We start from the raw sequence: 14,272 nt of genomic DNA on the forward strand, positions 1-14,272 counted from the left end.
TTGTTTTTGGTATTTTTCTGGGAATGTTTTTAGAAATAGCAAAGAACTAATCAAAATTTGGGACAACTATTTGTAACTTAAAACTAGCATGAAGATTGACTGAAGCAACATTTATTTACTCCTGTTAATGCAAAGCAAAGAACAGTTTCAAAGGCTTCCTGGCTGACATTCAGGCTTCATCTGTAGTTTTAAGAGATAAACAACAATTGGAAAAATTGATTTATGGTCTCAGCGGAGCTTTCTTACCTTCTTCGTGAAACTATCTGAGGAAAGTCCCTAGTGGAGTCGCCATTATGTTATCACTCAGGTTGTCCTTAAGCTCCAGAAAAGGATAAGGTCGAGGTAACCACAGACCAACTTTGGACTGCAGTTTCTAGCCCACCTACAATCAGAGAGGGCTCTCTCTTTCAGATTTGATCTTTGTTGAAAAGGATCTTAGGCTAGTTATTGAGTTCAGGGGTTTTTGTTCCGATTTTGGTGGGATAATTGATGTTCTCAGGTAGAGAGGCAAAGCATAGTCTGAAAGTTTCAAACCATTGGGCGTGGAGTCGAAAAGGAGGACTACTGGTGCATTTTCTTGGTCCCAAGAGAGAAAATGGAGCAAGGTAGCTGCAAATGAAACAATGTTTTAGGTTTGAAGGATGGGATGAATGCTAAGTAATGAGGGGCAGTTAAGAATCCCTTAATCAGCTTAACAGGGGTAGATAACAGAGCTCTACCTAGGGGCAGTAAAGAATCCCTAGATAATCGGCACACACAGGTGAATCGGGGTAAAAATGAGCCAGAAGGAATTCATATTCATTACCAATTCATTCAGAGGAAAACATAAAGAAACAACAGAAATTGGGCATAGAGTGTATTTAAACAGTAAACAGAGGTAAGAAGTACTTATTGAATCAGGTTGCAGCACAAGAATTCCATCTTCAGTCTCCAGAAAAACATTAATAACACATCAAACAGTCTCTTCTCAGAACTTTCGGCAATCTTTGATTACAAAACCAATTTCAGATATACAGTGCGAGTCTCTAGTGAGAAATACCAATTTTCCAACCCTTGAAACAATGCTGGGGGTGGTATATATAGGGAAAACTCTCTACAATTTGTTTCTTACATCTTGACCTAAACAGATCCTAAAGAATAATTAGTTTGACCTAATCCTATCTGAAATAAATGCATGAAAATATCTTTGGCTGCGCTGAGGGCTGTCGTATCAAACTGAAGTGAATGTGCTTGTCCTCGGTGGCTTGGTGTAGTTGCCTCTGCAATAACTATGCATGGGTCTCTGTTCCATTGTAGTTTGGTGGCCTTAAATGCTTCAACTGTGATTTGAGAGTTGGGATGGGCTTTCGCCGCCTGATTTGACTTTGTTGGTGGCCATTCAATGTTAACCTATTTTGGGAACTGAAGGTTTCAATTAAACAATTTAACTGGTACACTTTGCTGCTTCTCTTTCCTCTGATACTCTCTGACAAATGAATTGGGTTTCTTTTCTCCTTTGCTGTGGGTCTAATCACAAGTTAATGGTCGTTGTTAAGCCTCTGTTTCCTCTAGAACTATCTTCTGCTCCTTTCTGCATGCTTCGTGAAGAAAAACGGGTCATTTGGCGCCTTTCGGGCTTGCTGGGGCTGCGCGATAAAAAGATTCCCCATTTTGGCCTAATTTATCCAGTGATGCGCGATTTGCACTTGGCGCAAATCGCACATCAAAAACTGTCTCAGAAACTGATTCCGGGGCTCTAGAGTGCGATTTTCGCCCTTCGCGCCAAAATTGTTGATGACATCAGCATGACGGACTTCGTACGGCGGATGACGTGGCAAGATGACATCAGCATGATAATGTCAGCATGTATGGAGGTGATGTGGCAGTACGGTAGGCCTGATGATGTGGTGGGACACGTGACAGGGTGACTTGGCGGTATGGTGTCTGGAGGCCACGCAGGCGGATGACGCGGCAGGTGACGTGTGGCTTACGTCACAGGGGGGCGGCAAATGGTTTCGGGCACACCGCCTTTAGGCATGGGTGGTTTTGTCAGAGGGGGTTTTGCCACACCCGGGAAGGTGACGCGTGGCAGGAGTACAGTGGCAATACCGCCCATCACCCAGATGCTAACCTTCGGGCGGCTTGGGAGATGGGAACACCCGCCCACCGTTGATCTGCGGGGCGGGTGATCGGACGGTTGGCGGGAGGGACGAGGCGGCGGGGAGTTAACGTACAGGGCGCGTGGAATATCCAAATTTTAATACGGCGCAGTGGGGGGGGTAAAAACTATGGTTTATGTGGGCTTTTGGGGTTTAAATGAGTGCGGGTTAATGTATTTACACTCGGGACTTAGGGATAGGGGTGCAATATGGGTTTTTTGAGGGCTTGTGAGCGGGGGTTTAAGGATTTGTGCACAAAACTTTAGGTTAGGGGTTGGAAAGAGGGTTTTGAGGGTTAGGATTAGGAAACAATGGTTGTTAGCCTGACCAGGTGTCAGACTAATTCCTTTAAGACTCGGATGGGCTAAAAACAACCCCAGATAGACTGCTTTTTACCTGACTTAGAAGAAATATGGCTATAATGCCAGGGAGGGGATATTTACATACGGGAGTATTATATACATAGTTTTAGTAGGGGAAGGTTAAAATTGATAGGGAGTTATGTACTAGAGTTAGTAGTTAATATGGAGATGATAAAAAAGTGCTAAGGTAAGGGTCCTTAGTCTAATTTTGGGGAAAAGAACTTGTAAATGAGAAATAAAGAATGCTTGAGTGAAGCATATCTTCACCAAGACAAATGACATGGAGAATGATGAAACTAAGAGGAATCAAGCAGATCTTGACCTCTTTGGGGAAGTTCGTAAATGACTTGGGAAATGAGAAGAAGGGGAAGTTAGTTATGTCTAGCTCGAGCTCCTCCAGATGAAAAACTGCCTGATAACTGTGATCTGAAAAGATATAAGACTTTAAAACACAAGATTGATCATGAATCATCATTCTACAACCTCACAGCTACCTACGCGGCCTACCTTCCTAACATTTTTTCTTATTTTTGGGTGGGTGCACTTAGACTTGCAGACCCTGATTTACAATTTTTCTTTTGAATGCTTTCCTAGATAAATCTACACTTATTTCTGCAAGGGCCCAGATTAAGCTGTTGGGTCCCTGTGATTCTTTACCTATCTACAAATCTGCCAAGATTAAACTGTTTGGATAGATACATTCTCTATATTCTAAACAGCAAATTGAAACCTAGGGAGACCAAGATTAGACTGTTTGAATCTCCCTTTAAAAAATCTTCAAAAATAGAACAACTCATCAAAATTGGAATGCAGCAGTGCCATTTGGACTAGCACAATTCATGGCATTTTGTGGAAATATGGAACACTGCAGCCTGCAAAGTATGACATATTTTGCATGTAAAAATGTCAGTCATGAAAGGTGAAACCCTGTTGCAACAGGAGGCTAACAGGAGCAGTCATGTTATCAAGAGCTGGAGAAGAATGGGAGATTGATCGCAGGTATTAACAGTTTGACTTGGGACACCTATTGGTTGTTCCTAGTAAAACCATATAGCCAGAGAGCTGCCCTCAAGTGCCTGATAGATTCAATCAGGTGTATCATTCCTGGTATACAAGATGCCACCTATGCTGCCCAACTCAATTCTCGTCTCAACCGACCTCCAGAAGTGGAACCAATGCTAGCAATATGCCAACTCAGGTCGAAAGGCAAATAGCCAAAGTGATGAAACATGCTACCAACCGCCAGATTGCTATGAGGAAGATACTCCAAATCAAGTTGTACCAATTAAGTAGGATTTTAATTTCATAGTTAGTTAGTTTTAATCAAAGACTTATGGACCCTTTCAATGCATTGGAAAGGGTCGTAAGTTTTTGTATATGACTTAAACCTAGAGTTGCACTACTGTACTTCAGGCATATTTTTTTATAAAGACTTGGCCAATTATTCCAATTTTGATAACGAAGCTTTTATGTGGATGTGCACTACTGCCTTTGTTTAAAAGTATTTCTGAATTGGAAGAAGGAATCCAAATAGCGATTGATGTTGGGAATGATTTGCAGCTCCTATGGTACTACTATCTATGTCTGAGTTCATTCTGTTTATGTTAATTGTTGTTTGATCGCTCTTGCTATTATTGGATATATGCGTGTGTTTTTAACAACATTCTTTACAATTTCCACTATTGGATGTTTACATCATGCTTTTCTTTTATCATACATGTATCCGTAATATAAAAGGATAAGTGTAACAATGTTTTGTTAATCACTTTGTTCAACTATTTGAACAAAGCAATCATTAAGTGAATGAATGTCTATGTTTATTGTGTAGAGTCATCTAAATGCCTATCAGTGAATAGAGGTCATCAAGTGTTGCACTTAAAAGAATAGAAGCTCCCGGGATAGAATAGTCATTTATGTTTTGCTCTTAGATTAAGTCATCCATTAATTATCATTTATTAGAAACCAATCACTCATCCATCCCCTTTTATTCATTATTTGGAAACTGGTCCCATTATATCCAGTCGGAGCCACTATCCCAAATGGAAAAGGAGCTGTATTAAGGTCCGGACAGGGTGGTTATCCCCCAATGTTGATACAACGATTTTTGGGGCATCAACAGGTCCTTACACCATTACTAAGGCTATGGGAGACAATGCATTTGAGCTTAGCATTCTCCCATTCCTTGGCCTGCACCCAATGTTCAATGTGGACCACCTTCAACCATACTTTGCACCATTGCTAGACACATCCGACATTGCAGAACAGCTCACACCAACAGAATTAAATCCATATTGCATGGAACAAGCTAAAACTGATCGGATCATGGACACATAGATCAAGAACACTCGCCAACAGAATATCCAACTGTATCGAGTTGTCAAAGTAGGCCAACTCCTTCACCAGGGCAAGTGGCTCACTAGGGACCAAGTTCAGTAAAAGCTTCCTCATCTCATGAAGGAACTCAACACAATGGGGACCATTGCTTCCTAAGGGGGGTGGAATGATCCAGGTGGATATTGATGGCCACTTTCGAAGTCCACCTGGACCCCCACCATTGTGTCTCTCAGCATTTTCAGTTTCCTTAATTGTAGCACAACTTACTATTTTTAGCAGTTTTTCAGGTCCTAAACTTCGAGAGATGTTTTGAGGCCCTAAACGATGTTTTTTTGGAAATCTGGGGGCGATATGGGTTCATAATGTTGCCCTTCCCAAAGTGGTAATGCTTGCATAGATCTTTCTAACGAGCTATTGTATGTGTCATACGGAGATCGTATGCCAAAGTTACAACCCCGGGAAGTCGATGTACCAATTTACACAAACGGGGACCACAGTTTGGTGTTTCAGCTTCTAGGGTTAGGTTTTGGAATATTAAGGGTTTTCCACTGTTTCTCAACAATAAATAGGCCTTCGAGCCTCATTGCAACACAGTTCAGAGGCATGTAGCCACCACATCTCCTCTCAGAGATAAGATACCATCGCCATAGCTAGTTTATTTCCATTACTATTTGTAAGCATATTTCAGTATTTTATATTAATGAAATGAAGTATTATTTTCGCTGCATATATGCGTTTATGGTTATCTCTGTAATTTGTTGCATTCCTTTTTAATGTCCCCAAGTCACCAGATATCATCGAGAATGTAGGTGCCCACAAAACCCCAACCATAAAAGAAGTAGGAGAAGGGACTAAAGGTCTCTGCAGTGGAAATCGGAACATAGCCTAGGAATAAAAAATGGACAAAAGTTTGCACGAAGAAAAAAGAAGATAAGCGGAAGAAGCTGGTGCATAAAGGAAAGAACTTGATAGAGCTGAGGTCATCTTAGAAGATCAACGATAGTGAAGAGGAGGATTAATTTCAGCGCATGTAGACAAAGGATGAAGAGATTCCCATTGTGCTTCCACCTTACATGCCACCAAGAAAACCAAATTCAAAATCAGTTAGGGAGCCTAAGGATAGAAAGTTGGATGTGTTCACTTTTTTGCTACCAGAGGAAGTCCCGTTTGAGGGTGAAGCATTGGAGAGGATTCCCCAACTAAAAATGGAAGACTAAGAATTCAAAGATCGAAAAAAATATCCTCAATTTGAACCAAGTAGGTATCTAAAGTAGGTTCAGTACCTAGATAGTGGAGTCACGATGTTTGAAAACTTTCTAGTGGGTTGTAGGATTGTAGAGAGTGAGCCTCCTGAACATGTAGAATGTACGACACTTCAGCCAAAGGACAACCAGTATAATTTGTGTTCGATAGCTCCTCACTCCAGTACATGAAAAATGCATTTGTCTAGGGATGAGGATCTAGATTGATGAGATGTTAATCATAAAAATAAGAGTCTTGCCTCATCAGGGAAAAGGCCTTGCATAAGAATTTTTGGGAAAGAATAAGGATATGGAGATGACACAAATAATGAAGGAAAAATTTATCATAGTGAATAAGTTTTTGGGATATGAAATCAACTCCATCGATGACCAAGGATTGTTTTTTTCTGCACACATCATGGTAGGAAATATAATGAGGAAGTGTAGGGCCAATGAGGTTCCTGCAGTTCTAGTGTCTTTGACTATGCAGTGCACCACAAGGGTCCACTTTAACTGGGCTACCTATTCGTGTGAGGAATTTTTGATAGACTGTAGGGAATCATAAGAAGAAGGGAATCCATTCCACTATGCTTGGCTATTAATATTCATTACACTGGTCATGTGGAAAGAATCAAAAGATTTGCAATTTCCATCTATCAAGGTGGGTGTTTACGAGGAAATGAGGTATGCCTCCCTTTCGTTTACTAAGGAGTCAACACACACAATAGAAGACAAGATTTTATTTGTGGTGACGGAAATGGATCTACACATGGTGATGAATAAACATCCAAGGTTGTGACCTAGTTTGTTTAAGAAGTATTGTCACATTATAGATTTCAAAGAAGACTTGCACATAGCCTATATGAAGACAGCGAAGGGCCGAGACATGGAACCCATTGCCATACTTAGTAACTGAAGATGATTTTATCGCCATAGTGCAATAATGGATGAAATAATGGATGACTTCACTTAGTGGGGCAGTCGGAATAGAGAAGGGTACCCCACAAGATGCAGGTACAAGTGGAAAGGATGAAGAGGTGGAAATAGAGGAAACAAAGGAGCATGAGGAACCCCTCATTGATGCAGGGGTATCAAAGGAGTCACCTTTCATTGTCAGAAGGAGAGACACAATTATGGAAGGTAAGAGGAAAAAGTAGGAGGTTAAGTCCAAGGGCATAGAAATGCATTTCCTCACTGACAGGGACATCAACGAAATTGAAGAGAAGGTCTAGGAGATCACAACGGAGACATAGGAAGAAATTGATGATCGATATAGAATGATCTTGGTTGAAGTATAGAAATACATCGTGGAGCTAAAGGTGTTTTCACAAGTAGCAAAAGAAGGAGAACAAAGAGCTCAATCACTACAGCTAGAACAAAGAATCGAAACACAATTTGGCATTAGAATTGTGTAGGTCCTAGCTGGGGCACTTCACTGGTACTCACCAGAGGAAAAAGGGTGAGTGAAATTATGGAAGAATGTTAGCATACATACTGTTGTGTTACCCATTCGAATGTTGGATGAATTCCATCAAAGTCTAACAACTAAGCTGCAGGAGCTAGAACAGTGAACCTCGACGATGACGATATAGATGGAGAAAGAGAAAGATGCACTAAAGAAGAAGCTAGAGGAGGTGGCTAAGAAAAGAGACAAAGCATATCAATGACAAGAACAGTTGGAAAAATCCATTGAAGAAAGTTGCAGCACAGTCCCAGATGTGAAGGTGTGTGAGAAGGAACGACGAGCAGAGAAGTTCGCAAAGCTCACCCTCGCAATCAAGGAATCAAAGAATACACTGGAAAAGATAAAGTTCAAGTATGAAGTGTAGATATTAGAGCTACAAATAAGGATGTAGCTAGCCACGCCACCAAAAGTACGGGAGAAGAGGCAGAAATATTTAAAGGTAACATTGAAAGGTATCTCCAACACAGTAGAAGATTATGGGAAATTATTCTATGACATGATGCAAATTTGGACCTCACTGTAGGAGGATCCAAACATCCAAAATATTAAGGAAGAATTACATGTGAAGCTGAAGTAGCACAATGAAATCTTGGCAGTTGTAAATACATTACCAATGTTGCGAAGACTCGCCAACATTACTGAATGGAAGAACCCCCAAAAAAAGATAAATGAACAAGGACTCAGCCATGGTAGGATGAGGTGCTCAAACTATCTCAGGAAGTGGATGATAGGCTCAAATAATTGATGAAAACGGAGGCAGAGATACTGCAAAAGTCTGCTGACCCAACCATAGAGAAATTTTTGGAGAAAATGTGCAAGTAGGAGAAACAAATGGAAGAGACAGTCCAATAATATAATGCATTATACAACAAAATTACAATGAAGGTCAAAGGAACCATAGCTAAGTGACTCAGGATGAGTCACGGGTGAGTTTTGGGGCTTGCTGGGTGTCAACCCAAATTGGTCCAAGTTTTGGGCCAAATACTCTGCATTTTGAGTGGAGCACGTAGATCTGGCAAACTTTTATTCATCAGCAATGTTTAGGGGCTTTGGTGTGGGTCAAAATCTCCTTGTTTTGTAATGGATTTCAGGGATTAGTCATGGTTTTGTTGAATCCATGGTATATGGATGATGGTTTTTGTAATGATTTAATGTATGTAAGGAGATGTAATAATTTGTAATTGAATAATGTAATGATAGAATATCATAAGAAACTTGAGCCTTTGTTTTGAGTCTATATTTTTAAGGAAGGCTCCGCAACTGAGTGCATTGAGGCCTAGAAGAGTCTGCAACTAAATGTGCAGACCACCTGCGGCTGTGTGTACGTGTCGAAGAAGTATATGTATTGAAGATCTGTATTAATAAAGAAGAAGTTTGGCGAAATATTGTGTATCTTTCTGTGTTCATTCTCTGTTGTTATTATCGTTATGCATGCTTTTTACTGAATTGCATGAAAGAATACATGTTATATTATTTTTTGTTATTTGATGCGATAAGAGTAATTCTGTAAATTTAATCATCAGCGCAAAGTGATTCATGTACGCGAAGTTGTAGGTAGGTAGAAAACATAAGTAAATACATGGACGCAACAACGTGCATATCCCTCTGGTTAAGGAAACTTGGTTTTGTAGCCTCCCATAACCGCTTCTACTGAGACTATGACCTATTTGTAGGTGATTGTCGAAAGGGCTAGTGGTTGAGGGTTTTGTTGGTGCGTAGCACACTCTGAAATTGGGTCAAGTCCCATTTAGCCAAAACCCACAAATAATATTTGTTGTACAATATTTTTTGTAATTTTTTTTTTATTTTAATATGACTATAATTTAAACCAAGAGTCTCATAAGATTCATTGCATACAAAAAATATGCAGAAGATATGATAAAAGATTCAATAGTAGAAACGTTGGTAGAATATGACAAGATATGATAAAATATTTGATTTTTTAATTTATTTGATTAAAGCATCATTGATCTTGCAACTACCAAAGACAACCCTTGCACCACAGGAAGATACACACTGAGTAGTTTTGAAGTCTCCCTCCAAATATCATTGGGATTCTCTATCACCTCCTCACAAGATGTAAACATTTATCCAATGCTTTCTAACATCCCAATCCACATGACACATTATAGGAACTAGATTTGTTTCTCAGATTGGTATATCTATTTTCTCTGGCACATTCAATGTATCCTTCTAAATACATTGTGAGCATGTTTTTGTTGTTACTGGTAAGAATTCATGGAGCAGCACATCATAAAAGTCATTGTGGCCAGGCATATTAACATGTCTCTCATGCCAAAATGAATCCTAAGGAAACAAAATCTCTATTTGAAGTAATGGAATTTATGTCTGCAAATGCAAATGGAGAAAAACATATCACATCCCTATGTATAAGTAACATGGCAGGGCTTGAGTGCAAAAAAGGGAGCAATAATTTCTTTCACGTTTCTATGCTTAATTTTCAGTACAAACCTAATCCTTCATGCAAGAAAAATACTCTATTTCCAATTTCAATTTTCAATCTCTCATATTTGTAGGCACTCTTTATGCTCTAGTGCTTCATGCACGCGAACATCACAATTCATTTGGGTTTTCATAAGTAGGCCCCCAATTTGGAGTAGTTGAGCCTGTGTGCTAACAAGGGTCTGACTAATGAAATTACTAGGTATTTTGGTAGCTTGAGTGGATTACAAGCATTGACACTCTCAAAAAAATATTCATGGGAGATTCCTACTAGATCTAGGGAGGCTAAATAGTATAATGCATTTAATTTATTTGAGTTATAATTCTTTCAAGGGACAAATCCTTCATGGAATGGGGAGTTTAAGCAACTTGTTGGGACTTAATTTAAGTTATAATAATCTTAGAGGACCCATTCTAGAATCCCTTAGAAATATGATGAAATTGCAAAAGATCGACTTGAGTTCTAATCCCCTCACATGCCACATTCCTGCAACTCTTGTGAACCTGAAAAACTTGGAGTTCATAACTCTAAGCAACAATAAGATTACAGGAAAATTCCCTCATTTGCTGGGAATTTTACAGAGCCTCTAGTACTTCATAATAGATAAGAATCCAATGTTTTCTCCATTTCATGTTGAACTTGGAAAGATGAGAAAGCTTAGGGGATTAGGCTTGCTAGTTTTGGGTCCTCAGGTTCAATACGTGAGGGTTATGGCAAAATTTTGAATCTAAGTTCTTTGAATTCAGAGAATAACATGTTTTTAGGTAATATTCCTTCCATTATAGGTAATATTTATCACATGTACCACCTTAATGAGTGGTAACATGCTACCAGGGTCACTCCCTTTATCTTAAGGGTTTTTGCACATGTTAGGTAAGAACATAGACTTGAAGGGCAACTCGGGTTTGTGCATTAATGCCTCCTAGATTATGAAAAGACCTCACAACTTGGGTGTGGATGTATGTGGAGCTTTTCCCATCAAAGCAAAGGGAAAATCACCCAATAAATCCATGCAAGTCACATTCCATGGGGTGAACTGGAGAATCAATATGTACCTTGTAGTAAGCTGGATAATATGTGCTTTACTAGCTTGAAAAGTGTATCTTTCTCCCATTTAGATTCAGTTTTGTTTTGGCTTGGAGATCAAGAAGTTGAAGGGATAAATGAATAGATTGATAAAAAGCTCTGTAGAGATTAATATCTTAGTTGGTTATTGAAATTCTTTGCTATGCTTCATTTATGGACCATTAGTTTTGAGCATTTGAGATAATGTTTTACTAACAAATTTCTAGTTTACTTAGATTTCATTGTTTTGAATAAAAATAGTGTAAACAACCTAGGTCGTGGAATGTATGAGGCAATAATCCATTAAGTAGAAAATATTACATTATGGATATTGGTGGATGAAATTCAAGATCATTGTTGATTGGTAAAGTGTGTTTGCTTCAATTTGGGATGGATAAGTTGTAGAGAAGAGGGCAATGTGCTACTGAAGGCTGGGAATCATGGGCATTGTAACATCTAATATAAGAAATAAAATTATAAATCTTTTCTTGTCACACAGCCTCAACATGCCAATGGAATGCAAATAAAACCATAATTGGCAGAAAAAGGATGCCTTACCAGCTTGTAACTTATGGATTGGTTGGTGATGGTTTGGACTGCTTGCCAAGGGAATGGGAGGAGTACCCACCTTCGAAGTCCTGCCAGAAGTCTGAAGAGATAAAGAAGTCCATGGTATGGAGCTCAACGGGAGGTTATAGGTGAAACACATGCGGTATGTTGAGAAAAACTTGCAGGTTTTATAAAGCTTGCATTTAAGGGATTTCCACTATCAACAAGTAGCATTATAGCTTCTCATTTAACATCTAATCTGTAAAGAAACTAGATTTAGTGCCACCTATAACATAAAAAAGACCACATATAGAATTTTGAATGTCAAGACTATAACTTTTTAATGCCAAGCAATCTAAACAGACATAAGCACAAGCAGAAAGTGTGAATCCAAGAATCATGAAAAAGAAACAAGAATGTCGAATCTTTAATATAATAAGGCTCAAAGTATAAGTAAAAATCCTATGGCATTTAAGCTTATAAATTTAAATAAATCCATATGCTCTGAAGGAATGCACACATACATGGACGAAGAGAGAGTCAGATTAAATATGACTTTAACAAAAAAAGTTTTGACCATTTCCATGAAGCATCATAATGAAGTTTCCTTTATCAACTAATGTCATATAGAATTAAATAATAATTTAACAATTAAAATTTGGTGTTTCATTGGCATATTTTTTAGGGATACCAGTAATGGTGTTTGACACAGCATATGGTACAAACAAATTTCTAAATTCCCACAAATTGGCCAGATGCACATTGCCAGGAATATAACTTCTCTTGTTCATTTTCCTTTGTATCACTTAAGGAAGGGAATAATTGAAATATCAATAATTATCTTTAGTTAAAATGCCTAAATTTAATTTCCCAACAAAAAAAACAGTACAATTATGTACTCATTGTTTCAAAGAAATACAGCCTACAACAAAAAATATAGAAACCTTTAAAAATAAATTATAATATATGGGTTTTCATGGAATTAGAAAATATATCAGGACATGTTTTCTAGTTTTCATAATCTTTGCTGCTTTCAGGAGAAAATTTATCCGTGGATGTGTTTATGGTTTCAAGCATGTCATTTCCAATATGGACATTATCAACTTAATGATTTTTTTATCATCCTCCTTTCCTGCTTCACCTAGCAAATTGAAAAACTTGTTTTGGGAAATGCATTATTCCTTCGCGTGTTGTGTTTTCTCCAAACTAGCAATGAACCCTTGATCATTTCTCACGAACTCACTAGCATTGAAGTAGTCCATGAGATCATTTTCATCAAAAATATTTAATTGATCAGTAAGACAAACTTATCTTCTATCATTACCGAGGCCTTGCCCTTCTCTATTCAACATTTTTAGCTTTCTGTTACACAGTAATTTGTCACCATTGGTCACCGTCCCTGTTACCCCTTTCCCGTACTTTGGAGGACTCATTTCGGGACCTGTGAGCAGTGACATAACTCAAAAACACTTGCATTATGTTCCCGTCAGTATGGACTTCATGTGCCCTGAAGACACCTCCTGCAAAATATCCCTGAAAAGTGCCCTTTTTCCATTAGCACGGTTCTGCAATGCATTACTCGTGCCAATTGGCGCTCTGTCTTAGACTAACACCCGCGCCAACCAAGTTTAGAAAAGATTTTTAACAAATGCGCGCCCGGATGTTTTTTCCCTTCAAGTCATGAAGTCTTTTGAGAATAAAGCTGATCTTCTAGATGTCGAGACTCATCATCTATCCTTTACATCTATCCACAACGGCTTTTTGGAGATAATGCCAATCCATAATGGGTGTCTTGATGCATTGTATCTCTTCCCCTTCTCCATCCATAAAAGTCTGCCCTCATGCATTTGACAAGCTAGTTTTTGAGTAGTAGTGATAACGCTTGAGTGATAGTAAGAACCTTGGAGCATAGGGAGGTTATGCTGCCGGAAGTCTGAGCTGTGTATCCATAAACAAAGAGAGAGAAAGGTCTATTGCAAGGCATATGTAGCTGCTCGCCCAGCCAGAGGAGAGATTCAACGTCAAAACATTGGTTGTATTTTTCTCTGTTGATTATTCATTAATAAACGACTATCATTATGGTTCCGATCTTATTGTTCATCATGATAATGTTTGATCTATGTCTTTTCTGACCGACATATAGTTGTATTTAGTGGATTTTATGCTGGTATTCGCTTCGTTCTTTGCATGTGCAGGTATTCATTCGCGGAGATCGTGAGGATTGCAACCCCATGACGTATATTTTGTCATGCCAGTTGCTGGGGGGCAAGTACTCAAAGTGGATTGTCATCCTCCAAGAGTTCGACTTGGAATTTACCACTACCAAGTCCAAGAAATCCCTTGTCTTTGTTGAGTTAATTTGCTCTTTGCCATCTTCTTCCCCGCCCTCTCACACAGAGGATCGAATTCCGGATGAGACTTTATTTCTCATCAGCACCCTCGACCCCTGGTACGATGATATCATTATATATCTGGAAACGTCCTCCTTTCGCCCTGGCGTGTCCAAAGACGCTCGGCGAATGATTCGTCATCAGTCTCAACCATACCGTATAATTGGGGATACACTATATCGCCTCGGCGCCGATTCTGTTCTTCGCCGTTGTTTAACTCTCGAGGAAGCTGAGCGTGTCCTAAATGACTGCCACTCTGGTGCT

This window comes from Pinus tabuliformis, chromosome 8, assembly GCF_031772625.1.
Source record: "Pinus tabuliformis cultivar Carrire ecotype Pingquan chromosome 8, CPIR1, whole genome shotgun sequence".
In the NCBI taxonomy this organism is placed as follows: Eukaryota; Viridiplantae; Streptophyta; class Pinopsida; order Pinales; family Pinaceae; genus Pinus; species Pinus tabuliformis.